The 19090-nt window shown below is 41.7% G+C and overlaps 1 protein-coding gene across 2 annotated transcripts in view; it reads left to right on the top strand.

Moving 5' to 3' along the window:
* LOC124233480 (E3 ubiquitin-protein ligase HECW2) overlaps nucleotides 1-19090 on the top strand; it is a 218417-nt gene that overhangs the window by 9507 nt on the left and 189820 nt on the right. Inside the window, exon 1 of one of the 2 annotated variants that reach the window (XM_046650601.1) lies at nucleotides 13575-13593. The exons of the other annotated variant lie outside the window; for it this stretch is intronic. The gene's annotated coding sequence lies outside the window, so the exon portion shown is untranslated. Of the gene's footprint in view, nucleotides 1-13574; nucleotides 13594-19090 lie in introns of those variants that run through there. 2 annotated transcript variants of the gene reach the window in all.

Genomic DNA, 19090 nt, shown 5'->3' on the forward strand with positions numbered 1-19090 from the left:
AGGACTTAAATCTGCGTTTTATTGTGCTAGTCTGGTAACCTCCTGTAACTGACTTCCCTCCCCTTCCTGACATTGGCGTCTCCTTAAAGATTAAGCATCTTTCTTTGGGCTGGGAACCGATTGTGGCGCTCATCTGTGACTCCCCCCACCAGCCTGAGGCAACACACCTGCCACCCCGCAGCGTTCACTGGGACAGCAGACCTATCTGTCGTTTCCATCAAGCGCTGTGCCGACAGGGCAATCTTGTGACTATTGTGGGAGGGACATTTCAGTCACATGTGAAACACCCTGTTTGGGGGTATATAACCACTATGTGTACCCCACTTCTTCGGTGCCCTTTCTTCCTTTGGGAAGAAAGGCCCCAGGCCATGGTTCCTCATAAAGCCTTGTTTAATTTTCTCTTGCTATTCTGTCTCATGTGAATTTAATTCGTTCTCCGGCCAGACGAACCCACATTTGGGGAGAGGAAATGTCCTCCTCCCCTACACTCACAGCATCTCTGGTCCTCTGATCTGTTGCAAAGCCTAAGGCAATCCTTGCGTTGTCACTGCAAGAATAGATGCTGGGGGTTAAAAAGTGGCATGCTTTGGAAGACACTTTGCAAGGTGTTCAGGAGCCTGAATGAGAGCACACCTCTGGGGGTGGGGGACCGAGAACAGTACCTGACATCATGGATGCACAGTGGCAGTGAGTGGAATCTGCATTCACAGCATTGCATTGGTTTCTCAGACCATCATGGAGCTTTCTTTTTAAACATGCATGTCAAAGATTTGGTTCACAGAGAAGAATGGTTGTGGAAGACTTCCTTGGGCATTAGGTAGATTTTAAAAAATGGTATAGCTCAGTGTACTGAAGAGGCTAGAGTATATTTTATCCCCTAACGTACTGGTTGAAAGCCATACTTGAAATAGACATTCATCTCTCCGTATATTGAGATGGTTTTTATTTTCTGTCCAGTTATTCTATAAACATTACCTGAGTTTTTTTCCCTCGTGGCGATTTGTGTCACTTTTCCGTAAAGGAGGCTTATTTAGGTGCCATAATTACTCACGGTTACATAATTGTAAATATTTTGTGAAGATAGCATTGGTATGAGGTTTAGAAACTCTTCATTTTGGTAAAATCCATTACTAACCCACGGAATAATTGCTTACCACATCTTTTAATTTTGCACTGTTTGTTATAATTGGCTTTTCTTACTTTTCTAGGGACTAAATAGTGGACACACCAATAAAGAACACATTTTTAATGCCATCTTTTTATCCTGATATCACTCTTAAAGTCTGTTGTCTGTTCTTAGCTGCTGTATCAACTGCCTTTTAGTTGTTGCTGATGTACCTTTTCCCACCAATTCACTTTCCGCCATTCTTTGGCTGCTTCAGATACAGCTGCTGTAAATCATCTATAGCTTTATGGTTTTAATCCAATCTGGGTGACTAGCTTTTAAAATTTGTGCATTTAGTGTTTTTACATTTGCTCTTATTTTTTTTTATACATTTGGATTGATTTCCACATCTTATTTTGTTTTCTGTATTCCGTGCTTTTTCTTATTTTCCCCCTACTTTTATGTCTTCCATGGAAATGATGAGTTTTCTTACTCCGTACCTTCTATATTCTTCCTCAGTGTGTTTGCTTGGAAGTTCAACATTCTGGTTCTAGTCCGTTAGTGGTTGCCTTTAAAATTTTGTCATGTATAATTGAGTTAATAAACGATATAAGGAATCAGTATCTTTAAACACCTGCGAACTGTCCAAGGATCTTAGGACATATTCATTAGAATCGCTTTCCTCCCCATCTTCTCTTTTATTGTTGATATTTAATTCCCTCCTGTTTCAAACCCCTTCTTCCATGTTAGTCATTATCATTATTGTTTTGTTTTTTTCATAGACAAGAATCGTTCTGGTTATATATTCTGCCTGACAAACCCCTACAAAATGTCGTGGCTTAAAACAACAATTTACTGAATGAGTAGACAATTTAATGATGAAAAAAAGACATCTGAATCAGCGGCACTAAGTACATGGGATTTGGTTTTCCTATAACACTCACATACACACATACAGACACACACCAAAAGTTGCGTTCTAAAATAAATGGAAGCAAGTAGGAGAAGTTTAAAATTTAACTTCAAATCCATGTGGATTTACCAAACCAAAGAATACTTTTTTCCCTCTGGTTAACGTAGGTAATGATAAAAGGGGTCAGATATGTCTGAAATCTTCTCTTCATTTTCCCCAGGGCGTTTGTCCCTCTCTGGGCTCTCACGTGTTCTCTCTTTCATTTTGCATCATTTATTTTTATCCTTAGTTTAAGCCAGGCTTAAATCTGAATTACAGTAGAGCTGTGATAACTATCAAAGTCATTATGTGAATTTCTGTCAGTTGTCTTCCACAGTCTGGCTGGCATTATTGTGGAGTTTTCGAATAAATACAGACTCGCTTCACAATAGTGTGTACTTCATATGGACTTCAGAGGATCTATAAGGAGCAATTCAGATTTTCAGTGTGTTTTAAGTTGTGGAGACAGTGTTATAACTCAGATTTAATGGTGACATTAAGGAATTCTTCCTCTAAGTCCTTGTAGTTTTGCCTTTTGTGTGTATTTTATTTAAATTATGAGTTGCAAAACTCCCTATGTATGCATGCTCAGGAAGAAAGCCTGATTTTTCTTTTCCTACATCAAAATTTATAAAACAACAATAAATACTATAGATGGTCACATTTTCTCGAGGTACTGTATAAAATAGTTTCGAGAACCACACTAATGTCTTAATTACAAACAAAGGTTGAAGTGGGTAGAGTCCAGTGGATCCATTAACCTTGGCACTGGGGAGTAGGTGGCCAAGAGGATGGTTTTGGTGTCGGGATATGGGACAGACCTGGGTTCAGATTCTGGCTCTGCCACTTAGTTGGTGCTTAGGAATTATTTAACCATTCTGAGCCTCAGTTTCTTCATGTACAAAGAGGGAACAATACCAAGTTTACAAAATTGAAAGGAAGATGAAACGAGATGACATTTGTAATGTGTGTACAAAGGTAGTTGCTTCATGAGAGGTAGCAGCCACACCCCCCACAAACATTTGTTGAGAGCCTACTATTTGTCTGCTGCTAGGCAGAAGGACACCAACACGAATCAGATCACATTTTTGTGGGGTGAGAAAGAGGTCAGAATGGTGCAGTGTGTTCAGAACAATATTACAGAGGCCATGAGAGCACGGAGCAGGAACAGTTTAATGCCTGAGGTGGGTTCAGGGATGGGAAGTGTACAGAAGGGGCTTCACCAAGAAGGTCATATTTAGACTCATCACGAAATAGGATTTTCTTTCTTTCTTTTTTTTTTTTTGGTGTTCACATGAGAAAGTCATTCTGGGAATTGGAAATATCCTATGCACGTGCCAGGGCTTCCTTATGCTCTACTTGAAGATTGCACCTCCTGTCCTCATCGCCCTTTCTGCTTGGCTGACTTCTGTGCATCCTTTTAGACAGGAGTCAGAAGTCACCCACTCTGAAACAGTGATGTGAAAAAATTGCTAAGGGACTCTTTCAGAGCTGGTGACTCTGTGTTGTAATTTGTCTTTTTCCATATTTGTCTTTTCATGCCCTCTTAGCTCCTTAACTGCGTCCTGTTCATGCTGTGTCCTGAGCACCATACCTGGCTCTCAGTGCTGCATTATCCATACAGATTAATTCATTTCATTAAAGAGTAGGTTTTAGCCAAGAACCATTATGACATTAAATACTTTTTTATTGAAGATTATTCCATATTATGTAGTTTTCTCCCAATGATTTTTATTCAACAGATTATTTTTGGTATTCATTCATTCATTCATTCATTTGTGCAGCAATATTAGGAGTTTACTATGTACCAGGTATCAGAAAGAATTTTTTAAATATCTATATTTAAGACTGTAGTTAAAGGGCTGTCATTCTAGATTTTTCAATTATTATATAAAATATTGGCCTTTTGCCTCCTATTTCCTTACCCATGGATTCTGTCTTGATTAGGAAAGCATTGTATGTTTAAATAGAAATAAATGTATTCCCTGAATTCAGCTTATTTATTGCTTTAACTCCTATTTTTTTTGTCCTGTCTTGTTCTCTTATTTCCAAAAATATGCATCTGCTGCTCTAAGCAATCATGAATGTTTTTCTGAAAATTGTGTGTAGTTTGGCGTGAAGAATATCTATAGTGTTTCTGATGTTCTGAAATATGTATTTATATATTCACAGTATAACTGTTACCTCTATTGCAAACAAGTGCTGTTATAAATTACTGATGGGTCAAGAAATGGTCGTCCTGTTACTCTACAAAAATAAGTACTACATTTTGAGGGGGATTATAGTTATAGCACTAGGCTAAAATATTATAAGCAAATATGTTACCGAAAGACAAACTGAAAAAAAAAGCCGCCTTGAAAATTCCAACTGAGGATTTACATTAGGTTATCTAGTAGGATCTAAATATTGATTCTATTTCTTTTTAAAGCATCCAAACAGACAGGTTTCTTTAAGTGTAAGTCTGTGGCCTATTTTTGATAGGGTAAAACATTCTGTGTGAAAAGGAAAGCATTAAGAATTCAGTGAACCTCCGGAGGAGGTTAAATTCTTAATTTGGGGCTGTGTGACAGCCGTTTCTTCTCCTGTTCGCTTTAACTACCAAAACCTGTCACTCCTGAGCCATTTCAAGGAGACAAACAAGGTGAACTGTGCTCTGCCCATGACCCACTGTAACTTCTGATTTGAGCAGGGTTCCAGGGCATATGTCAGGTAACTTCGAATTTTCTGGTCCATCTTGTGATTCGCTGGCCTGAATGGAGTGCTGCTGAAACTAATAAAATTTCTTTTAAAATATCATTATTATTGCACGTAAAAGTCTAACTACAGCAATACAGCTGAGATAAGCAGCAACGTTATCATCTTTGTGTTGTGCTGCTATCCATGGGAGCTCCAGAATTCCTCATTTTCCATAAGTTTCACTCAAATGTAAGGAAACTGTGTTACTTATTTAAGGAAATTGAATGCTGGTCGTGAAGTACTGCATTTTTCATCATTTGGAATCATTAAAATATATTATTCGTCTGTCGAAATTTATTTTCAAGCTTAGAGTCATAGAGGTTTTAGATTTAGAAAGGAAATTAGTGACCACTTACTTCATTGGCCTCATTTTACAAATAAGAAACAGAGGGCCCAGATGAATTAAGTAGTGTGTCCATGGTTGATAAGCAAGATCATGGAAAAGCATGCAGTGTTTAATAGGAATTGCCTCCACGGTGGAGTTACTCGTGAAGGGAAGTTAGGTGCTAACGTCAGTTACTGCAGGTGATTTTTGAGTGTAGTTGAAATTACCCTTGAAAAGGCAATGTGGCTTAACAACGAGTTCAACACAGCCAGGTTTTCTTCCAGTGTTGGAATAGACTGCTGTTAGACAGAGTGCCAGGGAAGAAGTTGGCTTGTGTTTAGGGGCAGTTTTTATACCAAAAAACCCTATCATTTAAAACTAAAATTCTGCCCAGCCTGGTGGGCTGCTTGGAAGAACTGTGTATTTCACGCTCCCTCGAGGGCCGTACACTCAGGGGCTGGCCTGGGTCCCGTGCTATTTAGATTGTTCTCTTTCGCAGCCTCTCTCCTTGTCCCCAGTGGGCCGTGTGCTTACACCAGAGTATGCAAAAGGGGCATTTGCGGTGGCTCCTCTGAATATCAGTTCACCTTTGAGGATTTGATAGAATCTGATGAGTCGCTTCCTTTAATGAAGGCTCTGAGAGATTTATTCAATAAATTGGTTTTTTTACTAGTTTTTAAAGCACTGTCTGAAATATCTCCCCAATACTTACTGTCAGTTTGTCTGAGCAGTACTTCAGTGAAAGAGTTTTTCTTTTACAGCTGTCACGGTTTTCAGATGACTTCTCTTTTCAGATACATAAGCATATTTTTTGTTCTGTTGTTTCTTATGCTTCTTTTTTCAGTTCTGCTCCGTTCCTTGGGATTTGGAGTCCACAGGGCTGAGTGTGAACCGCAAACTCTGGGCCTAGGAAAGGCTCAGATGATTGTTTAGGGTACAAAAATTCCTTTGCCGTTAAATTTCAAACCGACTCATCTTTCCCTAAACTGTCACTGATGTAATTTATTGTTTCCTAAGGGCAGATGTGACCAACACCAAAAGGGTCCATGAGCTGAAGTATTTCAAATATTAAAATATTTCAAAATTTCTTCAATATCTCTTGAGAAAAGAACATGAAGAAATAAATGATGTATATGGAGGATTCTTATTTATGAGAGGTTACGTTTCCCGTTTACCAAAACCATGACTTGCAAGTCAACAATAACTCTTAAAAGTGACACCAGACCTTTGTCAGTCTCTGCCGCCCCGCCCCAGATGCTGTCCGCTGCCCTTTATTGTTGACGCTTTTCTTTTCCTTGGCTGTGACACTGTCCTGGCTCCCCAGTTTTCTGGTCATTCATTTTTTCCTCTTTACTGAAACTCCTTTCTCTCCTTTTTCTCTAAGTAGTCGTCAGGCTTTATTGTGATCCTTTTCTTTTTAATAACCGTCGCCTTGGATGCTTTCATTCACTCCCAGCTTTAGGCTGTCGAAGCTTTCTAACCAAGGGGGGCTGGAGCCATCTCTTCCTGGCTCATGCACATTTCTTCCCAATTCTGCATTCAGTGCCCTCACCTTGGTGCGTGAAGTCAGTTGTGATGAGAGCATGTACACCACAGAAAGGGGCGAACACTGCACCACAGGGCCCCCAGAACCCCAGCCAGCCCAGCGCTCGTTTGCCAGCGTACCAGTATTGAATCCTAACCTCTGTCTGAAGCTCCCAAGATCATCTTCTTCTGCATAACCTACTCCTTCCTCGAACTCAGCTCGTTCAGAACAAATTGATTGGCATGCCAAACCAGTTCTTCTTGGTTTCCCTATTTTTGTTAGTAGAAACCCCAGTTTAGTCTGTCAGCTTTGAAAACCTTGCCCAACTTGACTCCTATACCGCTGTCAACCTGCACATCTAGTCTGCTGCTGCGTGATGGAAGTTTTAAGTCAGCCAGGTTTCTAACTGGCACTGTCGCATCGTTCAAGTCTTACTTTCTTTAGGTCTTTATCATTACCTTCCTCAGTAATCTCCTCAGTCTAACATACTTTTGTCCAAGCCATGTTCCACATTATTGCCAAACATTTAATAAATAACAGTTTATTTTTGCTAGGCATTAAGCTAAGTGCTTTACATATCATACCTCATTTAATCCTTAAACAACCTCGTGGAGTAGTGTATCAGTTAGGATTTGTCAGTGACTAACAAAAACAACAAACTAATCTAGCCCTTCCCTGGACCCAATGTCTGTGGCCAGGAGGATGGCGGAAACAGATTATCCTTCGAAACCACAAGGCCACCTGGAGGTAGGATGGGACTAGTGTCATACAAGCTCCACTGCGGAGGCTGGGGAGAGGGATGGATGCCAGGTAGTGCCATAAGTGGCTAATTTAGGCAGCTGTTAGTATTCTCATTTTACAGCCAAAGTAATAGACCAAGAAGTTAATTAACTTCTCCGGGGTGTTTTCAGTTAGGATAAGGAGGAGCTGAAATTTTCCTGACTGGGCAGCTTAGGCCATCCATTATCCTTTGTCATAAGCCCCCAACTCATGTAGTAGAGGCTGTGAAGTTGGGTAGACCTGTGCGACACTGGACAGGTTACTTACCCTCTCTGATAATATCAGTCTCATAGGAAATAATAAAATCCTCAGCAGGATTTTTCTGCATACATATAAAGTGCTTGGCACAGGACTTGGTTTAATAAAAGTCTAAGAAATGTCAACTATGATAATGATGATGATAATTAAACTGTATATTTCAGCAAGGCAAAGAACATATTTTTCTCTTTCTGTTTGCTCTACTGGCAAGTATAGCCTATTGCTTTTGGATAAAGTATTTGTTGAGTCAAAAAAAAAAAAAACCTAAACACTATGTGTAGGAAAATGGGATGATGGAAATTGTACTTCAAGGATTACTAGCATCATTAACGTACAAGGATGTTAAAATGGAACTCATCCGGGATCAGTTTCAGCTGAGGCCCCCAGTGAAAGGTGACAACCACCTCCACACTCCAAAGTGAGGTACTTGCCCATCCAGGCAAGACGTGGGGAGGAGGTGGCCCAGAATCATTCTCATGACCCTTACCTGGCCATGCAGGTGAGAGAGGAGTTGTTGGCTTGATGGAGGATTTCTTTGGGGCTATCGTCAATGTGCTGGGGAGCCCATTCTCTCTGTCAAACACGTACATGCTGGAGAGATGCGGGGAGCTTTCCTCCACCTCAAGTCAAGTGAGGGCTGTCCGAGGAACTGCTCCGAGTGCTTCGTGAGTGTCCTCTGCAGTGTGAGGGACACCGTGGACTGGTGTCTGACCCCACCTGAGGACTCTAAGGGCGAGAAGCTGTGGCTGAACTCCGAGTGAGGAGGGCTCGCTGGAGTGGCCTTCACTGCCTGAATTGTTGGGACGCGAAGGCATGTTTCTTGTGGGCCAGAGGTAGGATCCACCCACAATAGAGCTGGTGCGGGGTCATTGTCACACCTGCTCCAAAGGACTACCTGGAGGAGCTGATGTTGCCCAAGGGCCACCTGCAGGGACAGGATGGAAGACCTCTGCTGAAAGAGGCCAAGTGTGCTCCTGGAGGCCCAGCATCTGAGGGGCGGAGGGTTGTAAGTGACTACATTGAGGAAAGTGCAGGTGAGAATCCCTGGAAACGGAGCATCTCTCCAGAACCGGGGAAGTGTCCCCTTGAGAGAAAAAGACACTCCAGGCTCATAGAGTGTGGCATCAGATTGTGGCAGTGCCAGCTCAGCCAGACCATCTCTGCCTCCTGACCTCTCCTTCCACTGCTGTCACGCTGCTAGAGTCAGACGCAGGTGGGCGATGGAGAATGCAGCCACGCCTGCTATCTCTCCGCGGGCTCCCTGCCTGAAGGAGGCCTGAGCTAAGACAGAGGGAAGATTTCATTGTAACTGAAGTTTGGAGTTTTGACCATGACACAGGACTGGACATTTTTTTACAGAAGCAAACATTTGTGTGTCTTGATGTAACCAGAGAACTTTTCAGTTATCTCAGCATGGCCAGAAAAGCCAAGGGGCCTGCTCTCATTTCATCCAGTGTGGAGCACAGAACTAGTCCCACAGCGCAGACTGGAGCAGGCAGCTGAATCAACGAACAATGCTGCTTTAAGTTGCACCCAACGCGCCCTGCCTGCTCGGTGTAGTAGTTCACCGAATACCCAGTTATAAAATTCATACTGGAAACGATAGGGTTAAGCATTGTCTTTGGAGTGTGATGTGGAGAAGACATCCTGAGATTTGTTTGGTTTGATTTTCAAGTTGCAAATTGAGATGTTACAGGAATGGGGGCCAGGCCCGGCTTTAGTCTTAGATTTAGGGTGAACTTGAGCTCACCGCCCCTGGGCCGAGTGGGATAGAAAATGGAACTGCTGGGGAAAATGTTGCCTTTCTCTGTCTCTTGCTTCTAAGTCAAGCCAACTGACAGCTGTGCTCAAGTCCCCTGGAGAGAACCACTTTTGAAGAAATATGCATGTGCCATCAGGCTCTGAACTATTTATGGAAAAGCAAAGCACTTCGCTCAAAAGCTGCAAAGAAGAAAGAGCAAATCAGAGGACCGTGTTCTCCGTGCTTTTGACGACGTTGGTGGGAAACAGCCGGGTGAGGAGGTGGACAGCGGAGTAGTAATCATCACCAACAGCGACAAACAACACACTGAGGCAGGAGCTGCCTGAGTTCTTGAGGCGTGAAGCACAGAGAGACTGAAGAGAGGCCTCCTGTCCCTAAGAACGGCCTTGACATTCCTATAGACACCCGCGCAGACCGACAGGCTAAGAGAAAGGAGGGATGCTGTGTGCCGTCTGTGTGGCTGGGGTAAACTTCGAAGAAGGAAGGGGGAGCTCCAAATTAGCAAGCGGAAAAGAAGGCAGCATTAAGGTTTTAAGACTTTGGTCTTCCCTCCAATTTACCCATGATAATGTGTCTATCGTGCCTTTATGTGCTCTTTCAGGAGCATTTCATGGAATTCTTAGAGCAGCTCTCCGCCTGATTGTGCCACCTGAGGGTGGAAACCAGCTGAGGAAACTAAACGGGTGACGTTGCTTACCCCAGGTCAGATGGGTGGTAACAGAATTTGATCAAATTTGTCTTACAATTTCCTAATTCAGAGGGCTCTTGTGGTGTACCAGCCTTTCGTGCTGTGTTAACAAAGTGGGGTGAGAGGATTTCAGATGGTTTGTGGGCAATATTTTTAAAATTTAATAGTGATGTGTTTATTTTTAAGGTTATGTTATATTATTGGCAGGAAGACTGGTTTTCCATTAATGGACTAAGACAAACTTATTTAAGTAAAAAGAGTAGAAATAAAAAATCATCAAGTAAATAGTGCTGCCGAGATTTGTTGGTGATTGTGAACAGGGCCTGTGCACTTGTGATGTTTAGGAACCCCTGGTCTAAAGGCTTATTGGCCAAAAACATAGAACTTATACTTTGATTACATCCTCTGAATCTTATACTTGAATTGTCTCATGTGGCTCGGTCCTAACCTCACAAGTGCATTATAAACTCTGTGAACAGGGACTGTGTCTTATGTAATGTAGGTGTTATGGGTTGAATTGTGTCCTCCCAAAATTCATGTGTTGAGGTCCCAACCCCAGTACTTTAGAATGTGACCTGATTTGGAGATAGGGTTTTTACAGAGGTAATCAAGTTAAAATGAGGTCATTAGGGTGAGCCCTAATCCAGTATGGCTGGTGTCCTTGTGAAAAGAGGAAACTTGGAGAAAGATGTGCCGTACAGGGAGAACGCCATGTGAATGTGAAGATGGCCATCTCCAAGCCGAGGAGAGAGGCCTGGAACAGATCCTTCCCTCACAGCCCTCAGAAGGAAATAACTCTGTCCACACCTTGGTCTCATTCTTCCAGCTTCCAGAAGTGTGAGACAATAAGTTTCTGTTGTTTAAAGCACCTAGTTTGTGGTACTTTGTTTTGGTAGCCCTGGGAAACAAATATAATAGGTATTTGCTTAAATACTGGGAATGTAACTAAAAAAGCCTCAAACTGAATAACACAGTCTCCTTCCAGTGTAATTTTGATCACAGTTGTAGCAAGTTTCAAATTAAAAATGCTTCCTCAGGAGCTTTAAGGCTTTCCCGGGCTGCCTCTTCTCTCTTTTTCTGCTTCAATAATGCTCTCCCTACCCCACTCCCACCCCAGCACCACCATCTCCTGAGCTTGGCACCCTCTGCTGTGTCTCTTTCATGTACAGTGCCCTAAATGTCTTGACTTGGCCACCCTGAGTCATGTCAAGGGCTGTCTTCCTTTCCACAAGCCTTTGGTATTGAACTGGATTGCTTTTTTTAACTTCCATTGCTTTGTGGTTTTTTGATTTCTTCTGACCAGGAAAGAACCTTTAGAAGTGGTAGCACCCAGTAAAAAGAAAGGGCACTATTTGAATTCACCACAGAACCTGGCCCTTAATTAAAAGATGCTGCTGCCTCCCACTGAACTATTGCTTTGTGTGGCACTTGGAGCTCAGAGTCTGTATTTATCTCGGACTAAATGTTGAGTTATCTCAGCACACTGCATCCTTACCATTTGTGGGTGTGTGCCTTCCACTGGATCCTGTGAGCTTACAGACTGGCCGTGGCTTCATCATGTTTGGATCCCCAGTGCCTAGTACCCGATTCAAATTCAATAACAATCTGTTGAATCATGACCATTTTAAAGGAGAACAGAGATTCAGTGTCCTATAGGCTGTATTTCAATTTGACATACAGTGAAATTCTGTGATATGATGCACCTGAAATGTTCTTCTAGTCTTTAGATTCAGAATCTTGTTGATAAGGAGACTGCTTTTAGTCCTGAACTGGGTTCCCAAGATTTTGTAGATCCTGTATTCCTAGGGAGCTTTAGGAATTGTTTTCAATGGTTTAGGAAGTGATCTATTTAGACACAGGAGATGGACCTAAATAACTCCCCCTTTTTTCCATGATTTCTTAAAGATGTATTTCTATGAGTTAGATTGGACAGATATGATCATTTTCTAGAATCCATCTAATTTAAACCACTCTGTCTATTTTTAAGTTCTGCTCTCTGTGACTGAATTTTTAAAACTCTAACTGTCAGCACCTGACACATTGGTCCTCCTGGATGATGTTATACTTTTCATCACTTTTAGGATTTTGTCCAAATGTAATGTTGCCATTTACCGATGGAATACTTCCATCCAAATGTGTTATATGCACTTTTGTTTTGAAGAGCAAGACAATGGAATGATGATGATGTTTATAAATCTCTGCTTCCAGAAATGAGAACACTTGGGAAAGCAACAGCAGTTTTACATCTTTTCATGATCAAACCTTGCGCGAGGATGCTGCCATTCTATCCCATGGGATAAGTCTGTGCTGGCTTGTCGGGGGCAGCTATTTTAGAGTCTTTGCTGCTGTGGGAGAAACAAGTAACTAAATGTTGTTTCCCATATCCCAACCTGGGGTTGATGAACCAGGGAATTCACTTTAGTAGATCTTTCATGATTCTCACGCCAGGTTTTGTGGGTAATACACAGTCTCTACCTTTAAGGGAGTTACTGTGTGATGGGCTCAGGATGGTGGCTCAGGTTCGAGGCTGGGATCTGGCATTAATTAGCACCTGTGCGTCTTCTCAGTCTTATTCTGGCACCATGGCACGTTTCATTCCTGCCCTCACGCCCAGAGGGCTCCTCACTGAACCTTACCACTGCCACAGGATGTAGAAGTGGCACCTACTTGACAAATACGGCTGGGAATGCTCTGTGAGCCTTTAGCCTAATTCTACAGGAAATCCTTGGGTCAGCTGGAGGCTTTCTGAAACTTTCTTTGATATAACTCAGTAATTAAGAGATCCTGGGCACTTTAGAACTGTGGCTAGGTTTGAGTCTGGTTGGTTGGCCAAAAGCATGGGATTGAAGTAGCGCCATTCTGTGCACTACAAATGGAGGGAAGATTGGTCACTGTCTTGGTGGTGCCTAATTTTTGTTTCATGGAGCATTTCCTGTAAGAAATCCTCACTTCCTCAGGAGTCAGAGTAGGTATGACTCAGACAGAAAGCCATAAAGTTCTACGTTTTGTATCCTAAAGGAATCTTTGAACTCACTTGTTTAACTTCTCTTACATTTTAGTCAGCAAAACAGAGGTTTATAGACTTGCTCCATTTTTCACAGCCTGTTGGTGGAACTGTCTAGCTCTAGAATTCGGGTCTTCTCTTTGTCCTCTGTTGGTCTTGCGTTGTCTGTTTTGCCCAAAATCTTTCTAGCCAAGCACTGTGTTCAGTGATATGTTGATAAACTGGCTCTCTCTTAAAAAAAAAAAAAAAAAAAAAAACCTCTCTGATTTGTAGTGTTTATAGATTTCCATGGTATAAATACTTCCACCATGGCCAATTTCAAGCTGCCAACAATCTAACAACCAGCTTTCAAAATTCTAGAAACTTAACGATTGGCTCCAGCACACGGCTGATTGTATTCTCCTGCCTCTTCTTTTTAGGCATTGTTGGTGGCATGTCAGTGACCAATGTCCTGTGAGGTAGGTAGACCCTGTGGTGATGAGAGAAAAAATAATGTGACTAAGAAAAGGGCCATTCATTGATTAGCTCAGTTAAAATAAGTCCAGCATTCCCTGGTTCTAATCTCTTCGTAAGACTCTGTAGTCTTCTTGAGTTAACATGTGATAATAAATACCGGAGGCTAAGGGTGCATGTTTCTTTTGGTTCTAAAGCATGTTAGAACAGTCACGTTGTGGGACTTAGAATTTCCTATTCCTGAAGATTCTGCATCTTGAAAGAAAGTCCAGTGGAGGAGTGCAGAACATTTCCCATCCATCTCATCGTTTATTTATATTTGACTATCACCACTGCACCCAAACCCAATTTGGCACTCCTCCATCTAGCTATTTTGAGTTTAGAGACCGGAGGGGACAAGATATTGGGGACAATGTCATCAGAATCACAACTGCTTACAGAATAACAGATTCTAGAGCTGGGTTGACCCTGTAGGTAATCATCACTCATATACTATAGTTGAGGAATCTGAGAGACCGATGGAAACCTGAACATAACCACCGGGCTGTTGGGAGTCATCATTTGGGATTGTAACATATGATTCTTGATACCCCATTCAGTGTTCTTTCCATGACATCATTATGACTATTTGTTTTTTTCACCACATTCAGAGCATGGGAAGAAATATAGCATATGTCACTAGCCTCTGACTTCAGATGATAAATCTTGGATTTTCTATATGTCCTTTGTTCATACCAACAAGTGGGAAGTGAATAGAGTACTGATTTGGAGGACTGCCTAGGAGTCGTTTAACCTCCTGCCACTTGTGGTGCATAAGTTGTCAGTGAAAGGACTCGGAAGGTACTGGATGATGTGAAACTTGAAGCTTTTCAAAAGAATCATTAAAGGGTGTTTATATATTCGGAGTGAAATCTTCAGGATTAAGATAGAGAATACCCCAACTGTCTTGCCTTGAGAGGAAGACTTGGCTTTGTATGAGGATTCAGTTAGATCCTTCAAGAAATTAAACACCTACAATGTGCCAGGCATGTGCTAGGCACTGGGAATACACAGATGAATAAAATAGCAACTTTGTTTTCTAGGAACATACAGCCTGAGGGAGAAGAGACGTGTCAATAAATAACTTGAGTATATCTTTCTAAGTGCAGCACATGCACAGAGCACGTGAAGGCAGAGGGTCCAGTTCAGTACAGGTTTTCATTTGGTAGCCTAGGCTTAGGAAGAAGAGCACTGATCAGGGAGTCCAACAATTAGGTTTTGGTCCCAGCACTGCACTGCCTGACTGACCTGGTATAAATCATTTAGCATCTTTCTCTCAGTGTTAGCAAAAGGAAGAGTCTTGGTGACCTCCTAAAAGGTTCTTGGGAGGATTAAACAAATGTCTATGCAAGTGTTTTGAAAGTATTGTCTGTCACATAAATGCAAGTATATTATTTTCATTTTGGAAACAGGTAATTTTTTTTTTTTTTGACCAGAAAGCTCATACTCTTTGACTCAGCTCTCCATATAAGCATTCGTTATAAAATATTTATTGAGCACCCTCTTGGTGCTAGACATACTTCCAGGTCCTGGGCTACACCAGTGAATAAAACAGACTGGATCCTTGCTTTTGGAGCTTATATTCTAGAGGCAAAAGACAGAAAATCAACAGAGAAGAAGAAGATCAGATAGTAGTTCAAGCAAGTACAATGCAGATAATAAAAACAGAGTAATATGATAAGAATGATTGGGTAGACTTTATATTAGAGATCAGGAAAGACCATTCTGAAAGGTGACTATTTTTTCTATTTTATTTTTTATTGAGATTATGATAGTTTACAACCTTGTGAAATTTCAGTTGTACCTTATTATTTGTCACTCATATTATAGGTGGACCACTTCACCCTTTGTCCTACCTCCCACCCCCCCTTTCCCCTGGTAACTACTAATCTTTTACCTTTGTCCACATGTTTAACTTCCACATATGAGTGGAGTCATACAGAGATTGTCTTTGTTTATCTGGCTTATTTCACTTAACATAATACCCTCAAGGTCCATCCATGTTGTTGTGAATGGGACAATTTTATCCTTTTTCATGGCTGAGTAGTATTCCATTGTGTATATATATATATGTGTGTGTGTGTGTGTGCGTGTGTGTGTGTATACACCATATCTTCTTTATCCAATCATCAGTTGATGGGCAATTAAGTTTCTTCCATGTGTTGGCTATTGTGAATAACACTGCAGTAAACATAGGAGTGAATGGGTCTCTTTGAATTGCTGATTTCAAGTTATTTGGGTAGATACCTAGTAGTGGGGTGGTTGGCTCATATGGTATTTCTATTTTTAAATTTTTGAGAAATCTCCATACTGTTTTCCATAGTGGCTGCACCAGTTTTCATTTCCACCAGCAGTGTATGAGGGTTCCTTTTTCTACACAACCTCTCCAACATTTGTTATTTTTTGTTTTGGCTATTTTAGCCATTCTAATGGGTGTAAGGTGATATCTTAGTGTAGTTTTGATTTGCATTTCGCTGATGATCAGTGATGATGAGCATCTTTTCACGTGCCTATTGGCCATCCATATATCTTCTTTGGAGAAGTGTCTGTTCATATCCCCTGCCCATTTTTTGATTAGGTTGTTTGATTTTTTGTTGTTGAGTTGTGTGAGTTCTTTATATATTATGGAGATTAGCCCTATGTCAGATATATGCAAATATTTTTTCACAGTTGGTGCATTGTGTTTTTGTTTCAATCCTGTTTTCCCTTGCCTTGTAGAAGCTCTTGAAAGGTGACTTTTAAGCTGAGTGACAAGAAGGAACAAGCCTTGCAGATATCAGAGATAGGAGCTTTCTAGGCAGACGAAACAGTTCCAGCATAAGCTCTAGGCAGAAATGAACTTGCAAGTTTCAGGCACAGAAAGAGGGGCAGTGTGGCGAGAGCACTATGGATAAGGGCAAGTAGGATGTGATGGGGGTCAGAGAAATGGGCAGGTTGGATCACAGAGCACTTTATCAGCCAGTGGGAGGAATTTTGGTTTTATTCGCAGTGCAGGGGAGACCAGTGAAGGGTTTTAAACAGCAGAGTAAGAAGATTGTTTTGTCTGCTGGTGGAGAATGAGTTGTAGATCAAAGTCTTGTAGCAGAGAAGGTAAGAGAGAATATGGGCTTATAGCAGAGAAGTTGATAGGAATAGAATGTATATATGGTGTTATTGAAGATACTATCAACAGAATTTCCTCGTGGCTCAGATATTGGTGTGGGAAAGAGAAGAATCAGAGATGACTCCTTAATTTTTGACTAGAGCAATTCAAATTACTAAGGGAGGAGTAATTGTGGGGAATGAGGAAGAAGAGAAGAGGCAGTTAAGAATTTTTCTGTCCCTGTCAAATTTGACATGCCTATTAGACATCCAGGTGGAGATGTCAAGAAGGAAGTGTGGTCCTTGAATCTAGAGTCTAGAAATCATTGAAAAATAGATGGAGCTGGAGAAGTGCAACCCCGTACTATCTTGAAGGGGTTTAGCATGGAGGCTGGGCAGAGGGGAGAAGGAGTCACAGAAGTCTGAGAAAGAGTGGTCGAGAAAGAAAACCATGAGAATGAGGTGTCCTGGAAGCTGTGAGGAGAAACTAGGGAATGATCAAGTGGGAGGGAAGTAATCAACAGCGTCAGTTAGAGTTGAGAGGTCAAGTACTGTAAGAGCAGAGAAGTGACAGTTGGGCTTAGCAACATGGTAAGGGGGGTCATTGGTGTCTTGACAAGATTGGGGGGGATAGAAGTTGGAAGGAAGTGAGTTGGGGAGAAAATGTGAGTGAGAAAGTGGCTATTTTGGCTGCAGACCATTCCCTCAAGAAGTTTGCTGTGAAGGGGCGTAAAGCAATGGAGTAGTGCCTAGAGGACATTCGGAATAAAGCGAAAGCATTTTTGTGTTTTGTGTTAATAGATGTGACCTAGTAAACATTGTCCAGGTGACGTTGGTGATGCAGGAGAGAGGATAATGGCAGGAGATAAATCCTGGAGAAGATGAGAGCAGATGCAATTTAGAGCACAAGTCAGTGGCTTAGACTTTAGCAGGAGCAGAGGTACTTGATCCAGAAGGGCAGAAGGGAATGTAGAGAAGATGTGTCTAGAGGCAGGTGAGTGGTAGATCTGGCAGTGAAAAGGTGAGTCTCTTTGCTTGTGTTTTTTTTGCATTGGAAGGCAGTAGGGAGGCAGAGGAGAGAGGTAAACACGTGACACAGTTACCCAGGGAAATGAGAGAGTACGTATATCAGAGCAGTGTAACAAGGTTGCCTGGCAGTGTTGAGTTCCGTACAAGATTTGTGGTCACGAGTCTAAAGTAAGACCAGTGAGCATCCTTGTGTTTGGTTTTCTTTTATTTCCACCAGCCAGGCTGCGAGGGTGTTGTAAGTAGGTAGCTAGGTTTAACTACTGCTGAGCTTTGCCATGAGAGTACAGCAGACGGGGAGAAGGAAGATGGAGTTAGAGGGTAAGTGTAAGAATAGATCAAGGAAGCTATTGGGATAAAGAAGATATGGATGACTTGGGGTGATTGACAGAGAAAGTGAATTGGAGGGCTTGAGATGGAAGGATTTCTGGAGTGAGGACACTGGAGCTGGTGAGCTGGAAGATCAGGAGGTGTTTGAATACAGAAATATGCCAAAAGACGGGAAACAGTTTCCAAGATGATGAAATGAAAATCTCAGGAGTAAAAATCACTTTGGGGTTTGATGCAAGTATTTAGAGTGTTTCTCCACGATAAAAGAAAGTGTCAATACATTCTCAAGTTATAAACTTTTGACTAGGAGAGGCATTAGAAGGCCCTCCAAACCTTCCTGGCTGGTCTGGAGAGGTTTATTGGGTGTTGGGAAATGAGAACATCACTTTCTTCTACTAAAAGACTTTGAAAAATCTCTTTATTCCTAAATAACCCTGGGAGACATGGCACAAAGAAGCGTGACTAATACTTTGGGCAAGGGACTAAACATTCATGGGGAGAGTCATAGGGAGAATTATGCTTTTTAACTATAAAAGTTAGAACGGGACTCATCGCCAGCCTCCAGTTCCAGTACCATGTGTCTCCTTACCAGTAAGAATGATTTAAAAAATCAGCTTCGTCCAATGTGGACACTACGAGTTGCTACAGACACTTCAGCTGTAAGGAAGCTGTTTGTTGTGTGGATTCAAACAGAAAACTTTCTCCTGGAACTTAACTGCATGTAGTGCAGTGGTTAGCCAGCCACAGCCAGTGAGTAGTTCTGTTGTATATTATTAAAACGAAGCGTCACTTAAAGCATTGATCTCAGGTGAATATGAGGCCTAAACCACATTCATGTAACATAATTTGAAAAGAAATTGTGGATGCTCTGGAACATGTTGACAGTGTGGTGGTGAAGTAGACAACATGTTTGATATACAGCCTGAGTGAAACCTTGAGAAAGTGTCTGGCTTACAATCTGGCTACATATATTAAGCTGGGAGACAGACATGTTTCTATTTTTTGTTTTTTAAATTTCCTTCAAAA

Source organism: Equus quagga, unplaced genomic scaffold (assembly GCF_021613505.1).
Source record: "Equus quagga isolate Etosha38 unplaced genomic scaffold, UCLA_HA_Equagga_1.0 203_RagTag, whole genome shotgun sequence".
Classification (NCBI taxonomy): domain Eukaryota; kingdom Metazoa; phylum Chordata; class Mammalia; order Perissodactyla; family Equidae; genus Equus; species Equus quagga.